A 23,997-nucleotide genomic window follows, 5' to 3' on the forward strand; every position below is an offset into this window, starting at 1 on the left:
CAAACATGCAAAGGCAAATGCAAAAATCTCTGAAAGTAAGAAGAAGATTATCTGGTGACTTGCAGGATTCTCAAGAGTTAGTGGAACAAATTGAGACATCATCTGAGAATCTGAAGAAACTGAAGAAATGATTGGAGTATTGAAAGAAAAGAACAAAGCATTGGTTGATCAACTAAAAGAAATGAAAAGAGAACAAGAACGTTTTAGTACACAGATGACTGAAAATCTAGATGCATTGAGGATAGCTGAGGATAAAGTAAGAGATCTACAAAGAGAGAAACAACAACTTGAAGTCTTAGTATCTGATAAGAATGATGAAATCATAAGGTTGGCCGGGATTCAACAAAATATGATAGATCAACTAGGTTATGCACATCATGAAGCAATTTTGAAGAATGATGAGAATCAAGCATTGAAACTCGAAGTATCAAGGTTGACCGATGAGCTTGAAACAGAGAAGAAATCCAAAGAAACACTGAAGAAGAGTTATGAAGCATCAAAGATGCTGGATGAGCAACTGAATACAAGAAGACCCAACAAAGATGCAGGACTTAGTTACAAAGGAAAAGACTCTACCAAGAGAGGAGAATCATCAAAGCAAGCTGGAAACAGGAATAACATCAAAAGAAAGAAGCCTAATTGCTACTACTATAGAAATCAAGGTCATACTGCCAACATATGCCAAATCAGAAAAGGTAAGCAACTGAATATCACTAAATCCAATGGTTATTGTTACAATTGCAATAAATATGGTCACACATTTAATCAATGTAGGACAAAGTCTGTTAACAACTATCAGAAGGCAAAATACAAAGGGTTTTGTAGAAACTGCAATAGATATGGACATAATACTAAGAAGTGCTGGCTTAAGCAAAAGAACTACATGTGGTCTACACACCAAGCAAACACTAGAGGTTATTGAACTCACATAGATCCTTACCGACAATATGCATCAGTACCATGGGATTACAACACAAGGATATGGTGTAAATGTTGTGGAAGATATGGAGATATTAGTGCCAACTGTTTTATAAGGTTTGGAATGAACAACCGAAGATCATGGAGAAATCCTGGTATGGCATGTTTTCATTGTCACAAAGTTGGACATTTAGTTGGAGATTGCAAAGATATACCTAGAGGAGACACTGAAGAAATAAAAGAAAAATTAAAAATGATTTGGAAAAAGAAAGAAATTGTGTCAAATGAAGAAAGCACCTTACCTACCGAGTTAGGTGCACCTATTCCAAATTAATCAGAAAAGGTATGAAGGGACTGCATTCTCTGAAGGTTAAAATCATAACAGTTCCTATTCTATTATGTACTAAATTCAAAATATGCATAGTTAAGATGCATTAGTAAGTTTGAAATTCTATCAAAAGTAATTTACAGGAAACCTATCAAGTCGGTGAATACAGGAAGCCTGTCAAGTCGGTAAATGAAGGAAATTTGGTTACTCGGTTAAAATAAAAAAAAGGAGAGTAAATTGGTTAAAGGTAAACCGAGTGCATTTAATGTTTTGACCTAACCCGCACGGAGCCCAATAAGGTATTTTGTGTACTTAAAAGCATTTTCGCGGTCATTTACATTCACCAAGTTTTCGAAAGAGCAGAGCAGAGCGAATCAAGGTGATCAAACTTCATTCAAAGCGAATTTCAAGGTATTTACATCAAATCTCATCGCATTGTCAAGCTAGTTTACCGATCTTATCAAATTGCTATTATCTGCTGAATGTGAAGTGTCTGTCATTTGTAAACCGTCAAACCCTAAGGATAGTTTGCTAAGTTTTACTTGAAATCAACAATGGTGCCCAAGATCCAAGATCCCATAGTTGTCAAGAATGTGGAGAAGCCCTCACTGAAATACACTTTGACTCCTATAGTCGCCTCTGAACTGGATGACAAAACCACCTTTTCACTCATCCCGAATCGAGTCTTGTTAGTTGAAGATGTTAGATTCTTCACCAAATGCCATGTTGAAGAACTCGGTCATGTTGAGATTAGAGACACCTATGATGAATTATGTACTGATGGTGTAATAAATAGCAAGTATGAACACATCAGAATCAAGGGATTGACCGAAGCCCTAACCTACCCTCGTGTGTTCAAACCCCAATGGGTTAAGTTTGTTTTGAGCAGAGTTCATGATGATTTCATGTGGCTAGAAGAGAAACCATTCAAAATCACCAAGGAAATCATTCATGTGATCACCGGTTATCCTATCTATGATCATGCACAAGCTCAGAAGATGATATCACATAAGGAGTTAATCAGTTTAATCAGAGTAGAATTTGACTACAGAGGATTAAAACTGAACAATGTCACTGATGCAGAACTTAAGTTTGCCATTAGAGTAATTGGTTATCGTTTCTTCCAATCAGCAAGGGAAAACAGTGTACCCTATGCAATAGTTGACTTAGCCTATAAAATTGTGAAAAAGGGAATGAAAGTTGACTTATGTGAAGTGTTATTGAAGAACTTGTTTGAGAATTTGAACACAATAAGGAAGCTGAAGAAGAACAACTCGACAAATACACTGAAGTTTGGTTCACTTCTTGTATGCATGTTTTTCTACTTTGAGAAATTCTTTCCATCAGTCGGTAAAGTAATTTGGGAGCTACACCGACCAATCACCCATCAAATTAATGACTTTATCAAGAAGTTGGGAGATAATTTCAATGATATGATGGATGAATACTTTAGCAAATTTCAAGAGAAGATGCACAATAGGTATCAGATTCCACCCCAGCTGGTAGAGAAATATAAGGATGATATATGCTTTGAGGTAGATACTGATTACTGTTGTGTGAATGTTGTGGAACTAAGGACTCAATCTTTGCCACCAATGGGTTACGAGATTGACTTTGATAGCACACAATAGCAAATTGATGCATATCTTTCATTACCAAGGCATACTACTGAACTGAGGTATGGAACCTATGAAGAGGTGAAGGGAAAAGTAAAAATGAGCATTGTAGTACCCAAGGCTACAAGAAAGGCTACAAAGATGATAAAGGTTTTAACAGAGAAATTCGGAGAAGAATCCTCCTCTACACTTGTCAAAGGCACTCTTGCCATCACCAAAGAGGAATCAGAAGCTCAAGAGGTAGCAATAACATTGAGCACCGAACTGCCTAAGGGTAAAGTGTTGAAGAGAAAGAAACTTGACACTTCAAAGGCCCTACCGACTCCACCAACAAAGAGACCTAATACAAGAGCATTAGCTGCATCACCGAGTAAGAAACAAAAGAGTGTTACTTCTCCCAAGATAACCAAGACCTACAAGAAATCTACTCGGAGACTCATTATGGCAAAAGAGTCTAGTGATACAGAATCCGAAGATGCAAACAAATTCTAGAGTGTAAAAAGCAAGAAGGTAAATATACATAGTGTTGAAAACTTATGTGCCAATCTAAAAGAATATGGTGGATTTGCAGGATTTAGATATGTCAAGTATGAGACTAGGAATAATGATGAGAAGAGACGAATTGAAGAAGTTGTTATTTGCACACTTCTAAAGTTTCGGCTAGCTCCATTAGAACAAGTAAAGTCACTTCCAAATGAACTTTACTTGCATATTGATAATAGGTGGAAATATGCAATGGACTCAGAGAAACAAATTAGAGAAAGAAGTCTAGTCCATCTATTTCCTAATATGTCTGTAGCAGAAATAAAGGAACATTTGACAACATACAATTCAAAATTTCTTGTCAAACAAAGAGCCTTAAAACTGATGAATGGGCTATATATTGATGTAGAGAATGAGACAAAAGCAAAATGGCAGGAAATCATCAAAATCAAGGATGTCGGTGAACAATCTAAAGTTGAAATTGTTGATGTCACTGAACACAATCTTGATGTCACCGAGCACAATCCTGATACTACCAAGCAAGACCCAGCTCACACTATTCAAATTGATGAAGATGTCATGGATGCAAAAGCACCGGAGCAGGAAATGATTGAAGGCACTACATATGCAAAACTTGTATCTAGTGAATCTGTTTTAGAACAAGTTCAGCCTTACCCACCGATCAATCAACCTGTCTCTACCGAAGCTCCTCAGGATATAGCACAAGGCACCGAAGGTCACCAGTCTGAAGCAACAGAAGGTACAACTCAAGAAAAGACCTCTCAAGCACCCTCGAGCACCAAAAATGTAGCAGCTGAGACACCCAGTACCAAGACACCGAAAGACACCACAGCAGCTACAGGAATCGACCAAAGTGTTGCCTCTACCAAGCAACCTACCAAGGGTCAACAAGCCTCTCAAGCTATTGTCTTGGTCCAACTGACCAAAGGTAAAGAGAAGAAGATGAAAAAGCATAGTTTCAAAGTTGATTTATCTAAACCAATAGTGTTGCCCAATGTGGATATCTTAAAATTAAAGGGACAAGCACTTATTGATTTTGGTGAACTATGCAAAGCAAAGGCCGAACAAGAGAAATAGATGGCCATTCAAAAGAAGAATAAAGTACTTCAGAAAGTGAAGAAATTGCTGACAGATATGCTACCATCAGCTATAGTGTCAACCGATGCAGCCATCCACATTCAACTGGATGAACTCCTTAATCAAATAGAAACATCTGGAGTTGATGCATCTAAGTACTTGAGCAAGCTAAAAGACAAGGAGCTTACTACAAAAATGACTAAAGAGGTACAAAAAGCTCTAGCTATTGGGAAAGTCAAGCTTGTCAAATTCATTGCTGAGTTGTCCCCTCAACTCAAGCATTTTCTTTATTTATTTCAGAAACTTTGCACATTTTCTATATTCATTAAAGATATCAAGAATAAAACTAATGCAATTGAGAAAGAGATCACCAATCTCTCAAATAAGTTGACCACTGAGCCCAATTCAGTTCAAAATTTTTATACCAAGCTTCAATAGCTCATGGCTCAACAACTGGAACTAAGAAATGAAGAACATAAGATCAGGATGGATATAATGACACTCTAGACATTATTCCTTCCTCATCTTTCATCAATTCAAGAACATATTAACCGAGCTACATGCCTATCTACTACACAAGAGGGAAGCACTCTTGATGGCTTAATATCCCTATTGGCTGATATTCAAGCACAAAATTCTTTAATGGAAAGTGTAAAGGATGCACTCTTTGTCACTCTCACCGATGCCCGGAAGAAGTATAAATCTATTTTTGATCAGTTACCACCCCCAAATGGAAATTAAGTTTTTGATGTTTGTCAAAAAGGGGGAGTGATACTATATATTTGGGGAGTGATACAGTTTTTGTGATATAGTTTTGATATAGTATTCAGAGTATTGTATACAGGGGGAGTATACTGAGTAGAGTATGCAGAGTATCCAAGGACAGTAAGTAGAGCACACAAGCACAGAACCAAGCATGCAAAATTAGAGTTATGTACAGTATAATGATAGGGGGAGTATATTTGAATATACTATTTCATTGACTATTGTATATATTGTCAAGTATAGTCATTTTGCAAAGTATATAGATTTTTGAGTTATGGCTTTGAAAGTAGTTTTTGTCAAACATGACAACTAATGTCAAAAGGGGAGATTGTTACTACTTATCAAGTTGCCATTAGTTTTTATATTCAAAGTCATACTATATACTATAGTCAGTTAGCACTACCGAATCATGCAGTCAGTATACACAGAGAAGTCAGTATGCACAGTCTAGTCGGTTACAGAAGAAAGCAGTCACAGAACGTAGTATACACCGAGTTGTCTACCGAGTATCTTTTTATGACTACTGAGTAGTAAAGATGACACACCGAGTTGATATACACCGAGTGAAACATGTTACCAAATACATTGAACCTGGACATGCATATGAAAATGTGTTACAAGATCGAGGCACATCTAACCATTATCACATTGGAAATTGCACCAGAAGATTGTGTATGATTTTGAGATCAATCTAACCAATGAAATATTTTGTTTAGTTATTCAATCAAGGAATCTTGTTTGTAAGATCAAAGCAATGAATTAGAACATCATCTTAAGAGATCTATTTATATAGCATGAGTTAAGGATGTATATGTGTGTGTAAGAAGACTAGTACAGAGACACAGAGATCACCGAGAAGGTTTTCAGAGAACAGTCGAAGAACAGAGTAAACAAAAGGGTTTACCGAGTTACTATATGGGTTACCGAGGTATGCTATAAGCAAGGTAATCTATTCTGAGCACATAGAATCTGCTATAACATTTTAGATGTAAAGTTGCAGATATTTGTAATGATTTTATTGTAATATTGTGAAGTTGAAAGAGAAACCTTTAACAGGGTAAAAGACTCTAATCAAGTCTATAAATTGTAAAGCCTCTAACCATGTGCAACATTTAGATTAAATGTTCTAAAATCCTTTAACAAGGTAGATCTAATAGACCTTGTTACTCCTAACAGGGTAAGCTATCAGAGATAGCTAAAATTTAGCTCTAACCGAGCACTCTTTATTATTGCAGTAGTGAAGTTGTGGGTACCATCCCCACCGCAGTTTTTCTCTCTAACCAAGAGTTTATGCGTAACCAAAATATATGTGTTATGGAGTGAATCATGTATGATTGTTATCTATTTGCTTTAACTTTATTTTATGTTACTGCACTATTCTGTTTATTCATAACAATAAAGTTATTATTCAAGAAAAGTATTGGAGTACTGATTCACCTCTCCCCTCTCAGTACATTAGCTTTCCATATTGGGCCTAACATAACCCTCAACTTATAATTTTAAAACTACATCATACGATAAAAAGATCAACCACTGGACCAATATAATGGTTTACATAGCATAGCATGGTCCTAAAACAAATTCCCAAATGCTCAATACCACCGGAAATCACACCAAGATCAATCGCAACATGTTACACCACCAAAAATATCACATAACATGAAAATCAATACTAGTTGTTGAAAACCACTAAAAACTTGCACAATGATCAATGCAGATCACCAAAAAAAATAGGACATGACTAAGAAACACAACAAGCATGTTATAATCATCAGGAACAACTGCACCAACACCACTTTTTAAATATTCATCGGTCAACGTCTAAAAGCTCAAGAACACAACCAATCAACAATTGTCACAAAGAAAGATAACTTGCAAAGCACCAAATCATGATCCATCTAAAATGAAAATACACAAGAACATCCCAAACAATATCGCAAAATCTCAACACTAGATTTGATCACACCAAAATATACCAAAGGATATACCGAACTCTGCAAAACAGTGATCAACAAACCAACACTATAAAGAGGATCAAAATATCTTCCCAATTAGCAATCACCAGAGAAAATTACATGAATATGTTGACATCAATGAAAACAACATATCCTAGTAGCAACAATGCATGACAATATGCAACAATCTCCCCCTTTGGTATTGATGGCAACATATGGATGTGAAAAACAGTCAATGCAAAGAAAGAAGATATCACCAACAAATTCCAGTGAACTCCCCCTAAGATCACGATATAGAAAGAAAATTTTCACATGATCATTCTCCCACTTTGATAGCAATTCCAAAGATCTCAAAATAGAAAACCAAACTCTCCAAAACAAAAACATGAATCTCTCTCCCCAAAACATAGACTACTTCAATAGAGGAGCAACACCAACAGACCAATCTAGATAAAAAAACTAAACTCTTAAATCCTCTGGATTGATGCAACTCAATGCATATAGTTCTCATCAGGAGGGGTGGATACCCCTAACTTGTCTCTTAAGTAGACAAATGTATCTGCAGGCAAAGGCTTAGTGAAAATATCAACAATTTGTTCATTTGTAGATACATACTCCAACTTCACCTTCTCTTCATTGACTTACTCTCTCAAGTAATGATATTTGATTGAAACATGTTTAACTTCTTTGAATGTTGTACTAGATTCTTTGACATGTTGATAGCACTAGAATTATCATGTTATATAACAATAGGCTCATCATGAATAACTCTGATATCTTTCAACATTTGCTTCATCCAATCTACCATAGTCCACAGTTCCCTTCAAGTATTTGAATATCCTCTTAACAGTAGTGACATGAATCTCTTTTATATCGGCTCGATATCTAGCAACCATACACACAACATTCATAATGTTCAGTCTAATCTGAGTAAGATATAGTAGTCCACCAAACATATATCTATACAAACTTTGATTAGCTTTAGGAGATTCATCATTTTTAGATAGTTTACAACTAGTCACCATAGAAGTTCCAACCAGTTTGGAGTCATCTAACCCAAACTTCTTCAACAATTCCTTCACATACTTAGTTTGAGATATGAATATACCTTTTCCCATCTATGCAATCTACAACCCTAAGAAAATTGCATCTCACCAATCATAGACATCTCAAATTCCTTTTGCATATCACCAGAAAACTTCATGCTCAAATTATCATCACCATCAAAGATAATATCATCAACAAATACTTCAACAATCATGATGTTATCATTTTCAATCTTAAAATACAAATTAATGTTAGCAACACCTTTAGTAAATCCCAATTTTAACAAGTATTTATCTAGTCTAGCATACCAGGCTCTAGGGACTTGTTTCAATCCATAAAGAGATTTCTTCAATTTACATACAATGTCTCCATAATCCGACAATGAAAATCCATCACGTTGTTCAATGTAAACTTCTTCCTCAAGATCACCATTCAAAAAGGCAGATTTGACATCCATATGATATACCTTGAAATATTTATAAGCAACATAAGCAAGCAACAATCTAACAACTTCAAGTCTGTCAACCAGGGCAAAAGTCTCCTCATAATCAATTCTTCTTGTTGTGAGTATCCTTTGCAAACCAATCTAGCTTTATTTCTAACAACATAACTAGCTTCATTCAATTTATTTTTGAATATCCATTTAGTACCAATACCATTCTTATCCTTAGGTCTAGGCACAAGTTCCCATGTATTATTCTTCTCAATCTGAACTAGTTCTTCTTCCATAGCTCACATCCAATTTTCATATTTACAAGCTTCAACAACATCTTTAGTTCAACATTGGAAATCAAGCATACTTCTTCAGTAGCTAATCTTCTTCTAGCTAATCTTCTTCTAGCTAATCTTCTTCTAGTCATCACACCCTTGTTCTTATCACCAATAATCTGATTTTTAGAATGATCTAGTCTTACATACCTCAAAGTCTTCTAATTGTTTTGATTATCAGGTTCGTGCATTCCTTCACAAGCAACAAAAACATCCAGATTAATTGTCTCTACCAGATCATTCTGCTTAGGTTCTTCAGGCTGAATAGGTGTTAAAACAATATGCTGACCATCATCATAACCACATGCTCTGATCTATTTCCCAAGGTTCTCATCGACCTTTAAATTTGCAATCTCTACAATCTTTCTTAGTCTCTTATTGTAGCACCGATAGGCCTTACTTTTGTAGAATATCCCAATAAAATTCCTTCATCACTTCTAGCATCAAACTTTCGTATATCCTCATCTCTTTTGATATAACATTTTCTACCAAATACTCTAAAATATCTCACAGTAGGAACATGACCAAACCATTGCTCATAAGGGGTCTTACCGGTATCACCTTTGATGTGAACTCTATTGAATGTATAAACAACAATGCTAATGGCTTCTCTCCAGTAAATCTTCGAAACATTTCCTTCAATCAGCATAGTCCTTGTAGCATCCAAAACAATTATGTTCTTCCTCTCAACAACTCCATTTGGTTGAGGGGTTCTAGGAGAAAATAACTATCTTCTAATCCCATGCTTCTCACAAAGTGAATTGAACTCAGCAAAACAAAATTTTCCACCTCTACCAAATCTCTGGTACTTCACCTTCAATCTAGACTCAATCTTGACTTTAGCTTTGAATACCTTGAATTTATCAAATGCTTTTGATTTCTCCTTCAAAAAGACAACCCACATCATCCTAGAATAATCATCAATTAGTGGCATAAAATATCTATCACCATGCACACTTCTAACATTTGTAGGTCCACACAGGTTAGTATACACAAGATCTAGCAATCCTTCAGAAGTATATTGTTTTCTCTTGAAAGATATCCTTGTTTTCTTACCCAACTAACATTCCTTACATACTGGATTAGCAGGCTTGACAATCTTAGGCAGATCTCTAATAGCATGTGTTGAAATGATCTTGATCATTGAATCAAAATTCACATGACACATTCTCCTATGCCACAACTTGTTGGACATAATGGATCACTGAGAGGGGGGTGAATCAGTGATTTAAACACTTCTTTCCTAATCAGGGATATACCAGTTCAATATAAAACAAACAAAGTGCTGACCAGTAAACCAAACAATGCAAACTAAGTGTGTGAAAGGATTTGCTATAACATCAATATAACATATACACAAGAATGCATCACATAACACCAGATATACGAGGAAAACCCAATGTGGGAAAAAATCTAGTGAGAATAGCCGTTGGATATCTTCTGCTCCAATCCAAACTCACAATGAAAATGATCTGATTACAATTTTAGGGCACCAACCCAAGGAGCACCAACCCTTGAACAATTTATAGGCTACAACCCCTGAACTAAGCACCTACTTAGTGATGACAATATGAATATTCAAATACATAAATAAATTCCCTATTACAAATGAAGTTTTGCAACCCTTCAATACTCTACTCTACCAGTTTCAATCGTACTGGTCTGTAAAAACTCCACACACCCTACAACAATGCATTTATGCAGATTCTTACTCTCCTAAAAAATTCTCTCCCTCTGATTGTTGGATTCACTTCACATTAGACCACACTCGAATTCCTTCTTGATCAATCACACCTCACTGGTTAGCTTAACTGTTAGACCTGCAATAGTTTACCGGTTCCTCTATCTCTATCGGTTAAACCCTTTCACCGGTTTTCTTGCTAACTCACTCTGCAACTTTCTTGGAATAAATTCTAAGGAAGATGATCTTTTTCCTTGCTCAAGCTCTCTTAACTCTCCTTCTTCACATCAAGCATCAATGATTTCTGTCTAGAGCTCACATATTTATCATCTAAGGTTCCCGCCAAAAATTGCATTCAAACAGTGTCGTGTTAAGTTTTGCCTTCACCAACTCGAGCCATATTGGATTTGATTCAATCTTCTTTTCTAGGGATATGATCTTCATGTCATCAATCAGTACCACCAATGCCTCGTATTCCAATGTGTGTTTTCTAAAACTGGAGGTCTGCACCATGCTTTTATGCTTTTCTCTGTCATACACCTTTAATGGCTCGACTGTTTCCTTTAGCAAATGGGTATGAAGATCAAATATTCTTGCAGGATAAGTTCAATTGCATTCCAGCTTGTCTTCCTCAAGTAGCAATCTTGTTGCATCCTCGATGACTTGCGGGTTCTTCATAAAAGTTGACCTGCTTGCTAACAGTTACATCGATGCACACTTCACTGATCTGTGATTTATCACCACCCGGCTTCCAGCTGTCATCTTTGTTGACATCCACCTCTACTTAGTTTTTTATTTTGGTTTGACATTCTACATTGACCAAGATTGACTACCGCTTCAATTCACCTTACCGATAGAGCCAACACACTGAACAATCACTCTTATCGACAACACATCCTTCTGACAATTCATCTTGCCTTCTGGTATGTCTTCATGCCATTCTTTTTGTTCTTCTCACCAGGTTTTATGATTTATTTAAAATTTTGCCTCTTCATCATAAACAAATAGCTAGCCATCATTACATTTTATGCCTTACCGATTATCACTCAAGTGTTTCAACACACTTCTTCATCTCAGTTTATGCCTTATCGGTTATGGCATTAATGTCAACACTGTCAACACTTTTTGTACCATTTTCTCTCCCCCTTTAACAATAATGGCAAAGGGAACCTTAGTCTGGCACATTCTCCCCCTATGTAGGACACATTATCCCCCTGTGTCCATGCATCTCTCTACACATTTAAGTGCTACATGATGGTGGGGCAACTCATAACATTTGTCTCAAGTACTTAAATGTGCCCAAAGGAAGTGGCTTGGTAAATATGTCAACAATTTTCTCACCGAGTGGAACATACTCTACTATGACCTTCTTGTCTGCTACCTTCTCCCTTAGGAAGTGATACTTTATTGCAATGTGTTTTTTTCTTGAGTGCATTGCTGGATTCTTGGAGATGTTGATTGCACTGGAGTTATCACACCGGATTGGAATAGGTTCCGGTATCTCCACTTATATGTCCTTCAGTGTCTGCTTCATCCACAATACCTGTGAACAACATGTAGCAGAAACTATATACTCGGCCTCAGAAGTAGATAATGTTATTGAATCTTGCTTCTTGATGTACCATGATAGTAACCAGTCTCTTAAGTATAAAACACCTCCACTTGTACTCTTTTGGTCATCAATACATCCTTCCTAGTCTGCATCAGTATAAGACTACAAAGTGAAGTCTCCTTTCTCTGGATACCACAAGCCATAATTGAATGTTCTTTGTAAGCACCTGAAGATTCTCCTGACTGCATTCAAGTGAGACTGTTTAGGAGCATCTTGGAATCTTGCAACCATGCAAACTGCTTGTACTATATTTGGTCTAGATGTTGTTAGATATAACAAACTACCAATCATAGACCTATATAATGTATGCTCTACTTCTAGTCACTCATCTATTTTTCTCAATTTACAATTGGTAATCATGGGATTACTTACTGGTTTGTCATCCTCCATTTGAAACATTCTCAACATGTCTATAACATACTTGGTTTGTGAGATGAAAAATCCTTTCTCCTGCTATGAGATCTGCAAACCAAGAAAATAGGACAACTAACCCAGCATGGACATCTCAATTTCTATCTTTATCTAATCTACAAATTCTTTGCACATGATGTCATTGTCTCCACCAAAGATAATATCATCCACATATACAATAACTATAATCATATGATCTTCATTTACCTTGATATACAAGTTGTTGTCTGCATTCCCTTTCTGGAATCCTTGCTCTTTCAAGTATTTGTCTAACTAGGAATACCATGCTCTGGGGGCCTGCTTCAAACCATAGAAGGCTTTTTTCAAATGGCATACAAAACTCTCATCATCATGTAATAGATATCCTTTTGTTTGTTCCATATACACTTCTTCTTCAAGATTACCATTCAAAAATATATATTTGACATCCATTTGGTAAACCTTGTATCCTTTATAGGTAGAGAAAGCTAAAAACATTCTTATTGCCTCTAACCTAGCAATCGGTGCAAAGGTTTCTTCAAATTCAATACCTTCCACTTGAGCATACCCTTTGCAAACTAACCTTTCTTTATGTCGGATTATCTTGCCTTCTTCATTCATTTTGTTCCGGTAGACCCACTTGGTACCTATGACATTCTTGTCTATCGGTCTAGGAACAAGTTCCCAAGTTTGATTTTTCTTAGTTTGTTTCAGCTCTTCATCCATGGCATATACCCACTTTTCACTTTTGCTAGCTTCATTAAAAGTCTTGGGCTCAAGTTCTATCATGAGGTAGAAATTTACCTGCTCATCATCCCAAGCTAGTATCCTTCTGGTCTACACACCTTCATTTTTATCTCCTATGATCTATTCTTCCAAATGGTTCTTCTACACATACCGGTTGGGGTTCTTTCTTAGTGCTTCTTCTACTAGTCCATTGTTATATTGTTCTTCATACTCAACATCTGAATCATCAATGTAGGGTGTCGGTGCAGATTTTCTCTTATGTAGGTATTCATCTATTCTCACATGTATACTATCAACCATTTTTCTTAATCTCTTGTTGTAGCATTTGTAGGCTTTACTATTGGTTGAGTAACCCAAGAAGATTCCTTCATCACTCTGGGAATCAAAACTTCCTAATCCATCAACATCTCTTTTGATGAAACACTTACTTCCAAACACTCTAAAGTGCTTGAGTGATGGTTTCCGGTCATACCATAACTCATAAGGAGTCATTCTGTGTTCACTCTTAACTGTACCCAGTTTAATGTGTAGATAATAGTATGAATTGCTTCCTTCTAGTATGTATCTGAAATGTTGGCCTTATTCAACATTGTTCTAGCCATCTCCTTCATTGTCCTATTCTTCCTCTCTACCACACCATTTTGTTGTGGTGTTTTTTCTGTTGAATACTATCTCCGAATTCCACATTTCTCATAGTATTCAATAAACTCATTGGAAGAATATTCTCCACCCCGATCTGATCTTAAGCACTTTAACCGATATCCACTTTCATTTTCAACCATTCTTCTAAAAATATCGAATCTTTCAAATTCCTGTGATTTTCCATACAAAAATGTCACCCAAGTCATCCATGAGTAGTCATCAATGAATAGCATGAAGTCTCTCTCACCGGCAAGAGTCCTTTTCCTTGTTGGTCCAAACAAATTTGTATGTAATAATTGAAGAGGTCTTGAGGTATTGTACTCTTTTGTTTTGAAACTCACTTTGATTTGCTTGCCTTTGATGCATTCATCACAAAAAGTACTTTCTAATTTAGTTATTTGTGGAATATTTCTTACATACCATTTTTTGCTTATCTTCATCAGATTATAAAAGTTCACGTGGCCTAATCTCTGGTGCCACAACTAGCTTTCATCAACCTATCCCATCATGCATTGGGACTCATAACATTCCTTTAGATTGTAGACATTGCCATCTGTCCTCTTTCCTTCTGCCACAACCTGACTGGTACTCTTCTTGCTTATCTGACAACCGGTAGAGTCAAATGTGAACTTGTACCCTTTGTCACACATCTAACTTAAACTTAGCAGATTATGCTTTAGTCCTTCCACATAGTACACATCTTGAGCCTTGAGTTTTCCATCAATATTCGATGTACCATGACCCTTAATCTTGATAGAGGAGTTGTCACCAAATTGGACAGAACCACCATTCTAATCATCAAGCTTGATAAAAAATTTCTCGTCTCTAGTCATGTTATTTAAGAAACCACTATCTACCACCCATAGATTCCTCCTTTCAGCATGTAAAGCAGTCTGCATAATCAATCTTGACTCTATCTTGTTCTTCTCCTTCTCTACCCAAACCTATTTCTCTTCTTTCTTTTCCTCTCCTGTCATCTTGTGTTTTGGTTTTGTTTATATCTTCTGATCTGGTACTATTTTCTTTTGCTTGTCAATTCTCAGCTTACAATGCCTTGCTAAGTGACCAAAATTTTGACAATAACATTTCACATTAGAATTGAAAGATGTATTCAAAGCACTCTTGTAGGACATTTGTACATTTCTCCTACACTCATAACTCTTATGACCAAACTCATTGCAATTATAACATGTGACATTTGCACTTTGTAATGCAATAAATTAGTTTCTACTCTCAAAACTGGGGCTTACATTCATCTTCCTACATTTTGCCATTCTATGACCAAACTTATTACACCGATGACAATAACCATACAATTTAGATACATATTGGTTTTGTGTGCTAGAAGAAGCATGATTTTGTCTTATTGGATATCTGCTCCTCACTTGATGAACTCTAGTGAAACCTTAGTCATCAACCTATTGGAAATTGACACTCAATTGGTTGGTTTCAATATGTTGTCATTGATGGCAACATGGCAACTTTTTTTGGCTTTCACATTGTGGTTTGGCTATTTACTGAAAGACACTTCACAGACACTACATCGGCATCGATAGGTTGGAAGGAATTATTTTGTTACTGGCATTGTAGGCTGGCATGGTTTAGAATCAGGTTATTGGTATTGGAGACCGACATCTCTTTCGATCCGACATTGGCAATTGTTTTTGATATTCATGTATTTATGTTATCTAGATGACATGTATATTCATATTGTAATCATCTTTGTAGGCCAACATATGGCATGATAAATTGTAAAGGGTATATAGGTCAGTTGGTTAGATCATTCTGATATATGATATGGATTAGAATAAGTATTGGGAAGGAAATAATGAAGGAGATACAAAATATATGAGAGATATTATGTATGCAAGGATATTTTTGTAAAGGGTTATTCTAGTACAGGGTTAAGGGTTTCAGATCAGAACAGACAGAGCTTAACCAAAACTATATTCAGACATAGAAGATGTTATCTTTGTAGTTCAATCATTTCTGCGGATTGTAGTCTGGATTTGTATGTAGTCAGTGAGGCTCCTTTTGTGATTGAGTAGTGTGCTCTAGGCTCTAAGCCTTCCTGCAAGTGCAAGCCCCTATATTTTGTAATATCTCTTCATATGGCCAGTGGATTGATATTGTGGGTCACAAATCCCATCGTAGTTTTTCCTCTTTGATGTTTTCCACCTATAACTCTATATGTTATGGTATTCATTTATGTGATTCACTTATTGGTTGCTTTACTTCTTTCAATTTTATATGTACTAGTATACCGGTTGGTGTATGCATGTTTTAATAATTAAAATTTATCATTCTAGTAGAACACTGATTCACCCCCCTCTTAGTGTTCTTGGATTCCAACAATTGGTATTAGAGCCTTGTGCCTCGGAGGAAGTTTAACAACTTGAGGAAGATCCTGAATCCAAAATCCATGGATATGAGTTTGGAGAAGCAACTTGAGGTAGCCCTTGAAGATTATGATACTGAAAGGTTGAAGAGCTTGAAGCTACAAGATGAATTGAATTCTGCTCAGAAATTCATTCTTGTCCTACATTGAGAGGCTGCCATCTATTCAAGCTAGGAGGAAGGAACTTTTGTAGAATAAAGATGGTGAAGAGAAAGATACACTTAAGGAACAATGTCAGAAGCTGAGTCAGGAGAACATGGTCATGAGAAATTAAATGCAAGCTATAACTATGAGAATGTCTAAGGAGATTGAAGATTGAAAGAAAATCTTGTTGTATCTCTAAAGAACAAATTTGAAGAATGTGGTAGGCTAGTTCATGAGAATGATATGTTGAGAACTAATTTAGTACAATCCTAGAGTAATGAACAAGAGCTTGAGAGACAAATGATATTTCTAAGAGATGATTTGAGTATTGCAAGTGAGTATAAAGAAAAAATAAAGATTAGTTCAGCACAACTAGATGAGTTATTGAAGAGACAAAGGAAAAATGGAGATTCCAGTGGACTTGGATTTGAACAAGGATAAAGTTTTGGTACTACAAATGAAGATCAAAACCATAAGGCACCGGTAAGGAAGTTTAATGTTTATAAATTTAATGGTATATTCTTTTTTTGTAATAATTTTGGTCACATGTCTAGGCAATGTAGAAATAGAGAAAATCAAAATCCCGATTCTGCTCCTGGTCAATGTTCTAAATGTAATAAGTATGGACATAAGATAGAAGATTGCAGAATGAATGTTAAATGTTATGCATGTGGACAATTTGGACATATGGCTAATTAGTGCAGGTCAAGCAATTATACCAGTTTTAGCAAAGCAATTCAAAATACAAATGTTACATGTTATGCATGTAATGAGGTTGGACATATTCCTAAATTCTGTAGAAGCAGAAATCCATTGGTTGATAATGGAGGATCAAATGAGAAAGGGAAAGAAAAGGTTAATGAAATCTGACAAGATCATACCCAGAGATGGGTCAGGAAGTCAAAAGATAAATTTGTAGATGGGAATGCTCCAGTTACTCAACCAGCAAGAAGCTCATCTGGTAACTGAGGTAGATGCCTTAGGGGTAGGAAAATTCATGATAATACTGCATATGCCTCGAGAAGAGGTTCTGGAAGATGTTCCAGACATTGGAGATGCTTATCCAACATGGAGATGTTTTATCGAGATCTGGTATCTTCCACTGGAATTCATTGATGTCAATGAAAGATTAGGGTTTTTCTTGGAGGATAAAAGGTCAAATTCACTTCATTTCTAATCACTTTGCATTCAAAGAAATTCAAAGCTATTCAAAAGAAGTCTAAGGCCAATCAGAGAGATTGATATCATCTTGAGTGATTTCACCAGTGATTGGAAGAGGTCTTTTAGGGTCTTTCATTGGTAGCAATTCACATATATTTATCTTCAATCATGGAAGAGAGATCATCATCTGTACCTATCTTTATTGTAAATCTGACTGTTGTTGAGGTCAAGGACCGTCCTAGGCCGGTTTTCAAGTGATATCTGCATGTTGCTACCCTGGATGATTCGGTTGGAGCTTTTTACCATGTCCTATAAGGAGTCGCGTATGTCAAAGATATAAGAGCCTAAATTCACTATCATATTGAGGATTTGGGAATGATTGATATCAAGAGCATGTACACAAATGAGTTAATGGGAGATTCTTGAAAGATTAAACCTAAATACTAGTATATTGTTGATCTAGGGTTTACCGACATTCTGGATATTCCAGAATTTGAAGATGAAATTGTTAGGTATGTTTATGTTTTGAGAAGAGTGCATGGAGAGTTTATCTAGTTGGATAGACCATATAAGATTACGAAGGAGGCCATCGGGGCAATTGCTGGTTTGCCACAGATTGGTCAGCGCTTGGAAAAGAAGATTTCAAATGATCAGGTTAACAAGATCACCAGTGCAACTTCGGATAGATGATTGATGAGGGTTAGCACCATCATAGATAGAGTCATCCGATTTGGAAGCATGGCCATTTGTTACAAGGTAACTTAATCAAACTGATTGAATTTTGTTTCTATCTCCTACATTTACGTAGCTCGTAAAATGATGAGGGAAAATGAGAAGTTAGATCTATGTTGTTGGATGTTAGATAAATTGTTGATTAACCTAGGAAATATTAAAGGAGTAAAGAAAGGAACATTCTGATATAATAATTTAATTGTGTGTTTAATGCTATTTTTTATCAATGAGACTCCTAGTTTTGGGAAGAGAAAATGCGCATTCAATGTCCTGGTAGGGAGGCAATTAAAATAGTCTATTGCTACATTAGTTAGTAAGAGAGATGAATTCTAGGATGAGGGTTCCCAAGTACATTGTTGAGAAGTATTCAACTGAGATATGCTTCATGGTCAAGAAAGATGAAACTTTCATGGAAGTTGTTAGGCCTTGAAAGATTTGGATTGAGGAAATGGGTTGTGAAGTTGATGCACAGGTTCTTGATTCTTATGCACAAATGCTAATTGATGCACCGATAGATGAAACTTTAAAAGCCTTTGGAACTTCTAAGCAGAAGACACAAGAGGTTGAAACTGAGTTCAACCGAAAGAAGAGAGAGAAGCAGGAAGGTAAGTAAGTTTGTTGAAAAATTTTCATAGGACATCAAAGCATTGATTGATGTTGTTCTAGAGAAAAGCGGGAAGAAAAAAAACCAGAAATATTTGTTGAACCAATTACAGATGAATATGAATCTAAAGATGACACACCCTTGGCATTCAAAATGGTAATAAGGAAGAAAAATGAAGAAACCAAGGTAGAGGCTAAGAAGCAACCGGTTAAGAAAGTTACTATCAGGGTACCGACACAGAGAAGAGCCCCAAAAGAAACACCTTCAGCTCCATTTGGTACTGGAAGAAGGAAGAAGAAGGATGACACTGATCTTGCAATTGTACCTAGTAATGTAACTATTATTCCACCCAAGACTTGTGCAGAGTTAGTTGATAAAATTACTAAAGATGGTATGTTAAAGAATGTATAGTTTTATTATGAACATTTAGATAATGATGAACAAAGAGAAGTAGAGGAAGCAATTTTGTTGTATTTGGATATCTATAAGATAGGCCTGTTAGAAATTGAAGACCGAAAACCGACATAGTTATATGGTATGTTAGATGCTAGAAGACTATCAACAATGCAAGAGGACAAGCATATAAAGATTCAAGAGTTGTTATCTGTTTGTGTTTCTATTTCTCCAAAGGAGATGTATAAGACACTTGAAGTTGCAGATAGGAAAATCATTAACAACAAGCATAGAATAATTAGTCTTATGCTAGGAAGGGTCAATGAGATTATCAAGGAGACCCACAAGGCATGGGTTAAGTTCTTTGAAGAGAACCGTGGTTTTTATACTTCATCGGAATCTAAGACAAATATTGCAGACATCTCGGTTGAAGGGAAGGGTAAAGGTATTGTTGTTCTAGAAAATGAGCAAACCAAGTTCACCTGCAATCTATCTATGAAATAGTCAACTTCATACAATGAAGAACTTCAGGACTTGGACAACATAACAAGGATTTGAATCCTTCTACTCTTTAGGCTCTACAAAACCTAGGTGGGTGTACCTTTGATGCATTAAAGAAAACTAGTTACAAACATATGGCATCAATAAAAGCAGATGAATCTCAAAAGGCTCAACAACAAGGAGGTTACTGCAGATGGGTTGGATCTACATTGACATCTAAACTAGATTGGAGCATGAGATATGTGGAACATTACCACAAAACAGAAAGCAAAAGATATTCTGATTTGATTTTTTTTTTTTTTAAAGAAGCAAGCAACTTCTAGCTATAACAGATTAGTGCCTTAACCCAGGCATAGAGTCAATACAAATACCACAAATGGAATCCAAGCTGCACATTAGGTTCATTGAAAAATATATTCCTGTATTAATGCCTGACATTAATACATTCTAGAATCAATCAAAGGATCATACTTATCCAAACCTTGACCCAAATCCAAAATGATTGTTCACATAATTTAAACTCTTCCTTGAAGAGTACCTAAGAACACCCATTACACTCCCACTTTGAGAGGACAAACCCAAACTCCCTTGAAGATTGGATTTATTGAAAATAAAGAATGCCTGAAGATAATCCAATGCAACTATATATATGCCTTACATATATGTGACTTGCAACTAAGAAACAACCTGCAAAATGTATCTACTCAATGACAGAAGAAAAGGAACATCAACCATTACAGCTAAGAAAATTACATGCAAAAATGGAACCCTCTTGGAAATCTCCTTTAGAGAATTTCTCCAAAAAACTGGAACCCTTACAATGAGAAGAAACTCAAAATAAGAAGGAAGAGAGAAGAAATAAAGATTTCATCTCTGACAATGGCAACTACCCTATCTTTTAGCATTAACTATCCACACACTTGGCCTACTGAAAATCCTCTCTTTCTGATTGAAAAATATATTCTAAGATCCTGAGGTAACTTCCCCAAAAATATTTTTCGTGGGTTACATTTGACTACAAAAATAGATTCCTCATTTTTAGAGCTTTCCAACAATATATAATACTTATATATTTGGGCCAAAAATAATCCCTCAGCCATCAATCCCTCTATAGGTCAGTCATTAATTTCTCTATTTTCACTATAGTCTAAAACTATATTTTTAACTTTGAATTTCCCATGCAGATCTCTACCACATGTCTTCTTTTGGATTGGCCCATGAGTCTTTCTTGACTCCACCTATCCTACCACCTGAGCATGACCGGACCCACCACTTCCTTGTCTCTCGCTGATCCGCGATGGATATTCATTGTGCATCTCTGCATAGCGGATTAGCGACCACCGTCCGATCATTTCCTACCTACTCATTCTTTATTTCTCCTCTGAATTTCTCTCCTGTCAGGTCCCACCACTTGGTCACCAAGTCGCACCGATTAGCCATCGAGCTACTTTCCATCACGACATAGTGACCACCGTCGGATCATCCGTCTGACCATCAAATCTTCCTTGACTTGCCCAATCGTTAATTCACCTGGTCTACTCTCTCTTCTAGTGGCCCCACCACATGTCACTTCTTGATTTTGCACTAAGCCCACCTTGACCGCCACCTCAACTACCACCTCGCCAGTTGCTATATCGCGGGGGATAACTAGTGAGCACCTTCATCTCACGGTATAGCGACAACCATGAGATCAACTCAAACCTTCTCAATCCTTAACACTTGAACCGCTCACCTTTTCCGCACATGCTTGGTTTGTTTGATATTATTCTTTTGGCCAAACTTCCTCCCTCGGCGAGTTGTTCACATGTCTCATCAATACTATAGTTTTATCGATACATTTTATTTTATTGACGAGACCAGTTCTGATTTCTTCGATGTACTTTATGTCGATGGAATTGATGCTTTCGGTGAATCCTTTTAGAGATCCATCGTGGCCAAGGTCAGTTCAATAAGTCACTCTTTGGTTTGTCTATGCATCCAGTTGGCCACCATCTAGGCACCACTTGTCTTGCCACTTCATCAGCCACTAGATGCCACCTCACCAGTCGCTATGTCGAGAGGGTATTCATTTCGGTCACTTCACAACCATGGTACAATGATAGCCGCTGATAGTCCCAAAATTTTACTCCACTGTTTATCTTCCTTTGACTCACCCCTTTTCCACATGTGCTTTGTTGCCAAGTCACGAGGGATAGCCGGTAGGCATCATTCTATCACGGTATAGCAACCACCATCAGATCATCTGTGATCATCGTCCGATCTGCCCGACTTGCTCGACCTTTAATTTCTTCTCGCCAGCCTACCACAAAATTTGGACGCCTCAAGATGCATGTGCATGTGGGGTCCACTGGGCCATGAGCCACTTCTTGCCAAAATCCCTTAAGCTTTGACACTATAGTTATATGTGTTCTTATATTTAAATGCCATAAACTCCCTGTGCACTACCAATGTGGGATAAATGCTTTCCCTTGAAAGTTCATTTCTTTTGTAAACCCAATTTGGCACCTAGGTAAAAATGCCTTACATAGGCTGATTGCATTTGTTTTGAGTTCTCTATGGTTTTTCCCAATGGCCACGACAAACTTCACGCAGGGAAGAGCTGGTAAAAAGGGGGGGGCGTGGAACTGGCTACAAGCCTGCCCATCACATTTGCCAAAAAAATGATAAGCCATGCCAGGAGGAAGTGCAGATACAAAATTATTGAAATGGGCCTCTCAAATTCACCAATTTTTTATGAATCCCAACAGTGGCTCTGATTGGGGATGGTTGATTGCAAGATCAACACAAGAATTCATAAAATATGGTAGAGCAGACCACCCAAAAATAGATCACATCTCTTCTTCTCAAAAATAGGGGGTCCTTAATGAAAACCACACAACAAAAAACAAAGCAACTGTAGAATAAAGAAATTATATATAAAATGGCCTCGGGCCATCAAAGCTGAAGCCAACTCTTTCCCTTATCAAAAATTTGATTCTCATCACTTGGTAATGCAAACGATCTGAAGCAAACACTGATCATCAAAGAGGTGTTTGTATTGTGACACACATCTTTCAACATGCTTTTCCAGTTAGCATTATATGCACACTCATCATGAAAATAATTTTTGACCTTACTTTCATGATCAACCACTGAAACATACCCATTCTTTTCATCATCTACTACATGCAATAAATCAACATCTTTAATATCCCACTCTTGAAAAAATGAATATACCTTTGGCTCAAACATATAATCTGAAATAAGATTTGAACATTCACTCATCTTTACATGAAAAACCTCAAGATGGGGTCAAACATACTAGCAGACAACTCATTACAAAAATCTTCATCCTGACACATGTTACTAATGCATGGAATGGTATCAACCTCATGAAAAGGTTCATCATTTACAACATCTGGCATATCCAACATCTCTTCATACAAGAGATTAGAAATAAAATGCAAACCCCTTGTGTGAACATTATGGAAAAGCCATGACTGGATATGATCTATATCAACATCAAATAAATCATTAGAAATTTTCCTGTTGCAAACATCATCCATTTTGTTGTCACGATCATCTTCATCTAAAAAGGAAGAAAGAGAATCTAAAATAAAATTATCTTCAACATTCCATCTGTCACAATCACAAGGATCGACACTATGACCATCATTTTCATTGGAATCATCTTGGCAAGGAATATCATCATGTATATCAAGGTAACAATGAAATTCAATAGTTTCATCATTGTTGTTGGCATATGAGCAATTATCCACATCTTCACAAGCAATAAGCTCTTCATCAACATATGCAGAAATATTTTCAGGATCATGAACATCAATATTTATGTCAACAAAAGAATTACTATTGTCTTCAGCTGTATTTTCATGACTGTGGTTCTCACATTCTTTTGTTGATAATTCCTTATCATAAGACTTCTCTTTAGCCTCTCCTCAAGTATGGTGAGTATTTTCAATTTCCTTCATGTCATCATTAATTGATGCATTTAGTTGTTCAATCCTTTCAAGAAGA

Source organism: Cryptomeria japonica, chromosome 7 (genome assembly GCF_030272615.1).
Source record: "Cryptomeria japonica chromosome 7, Sugi_1.0, whole genome shotgun sequence".
In the NCBI taxonomy this organism is placed as follows: domain Eukaryota; kingdom Viridiplantae; phylum Streptophyta; class Pinopsida; order Cupressales; family Cupressaceae; genus Cryptomeria; species Cryptomeria japonica.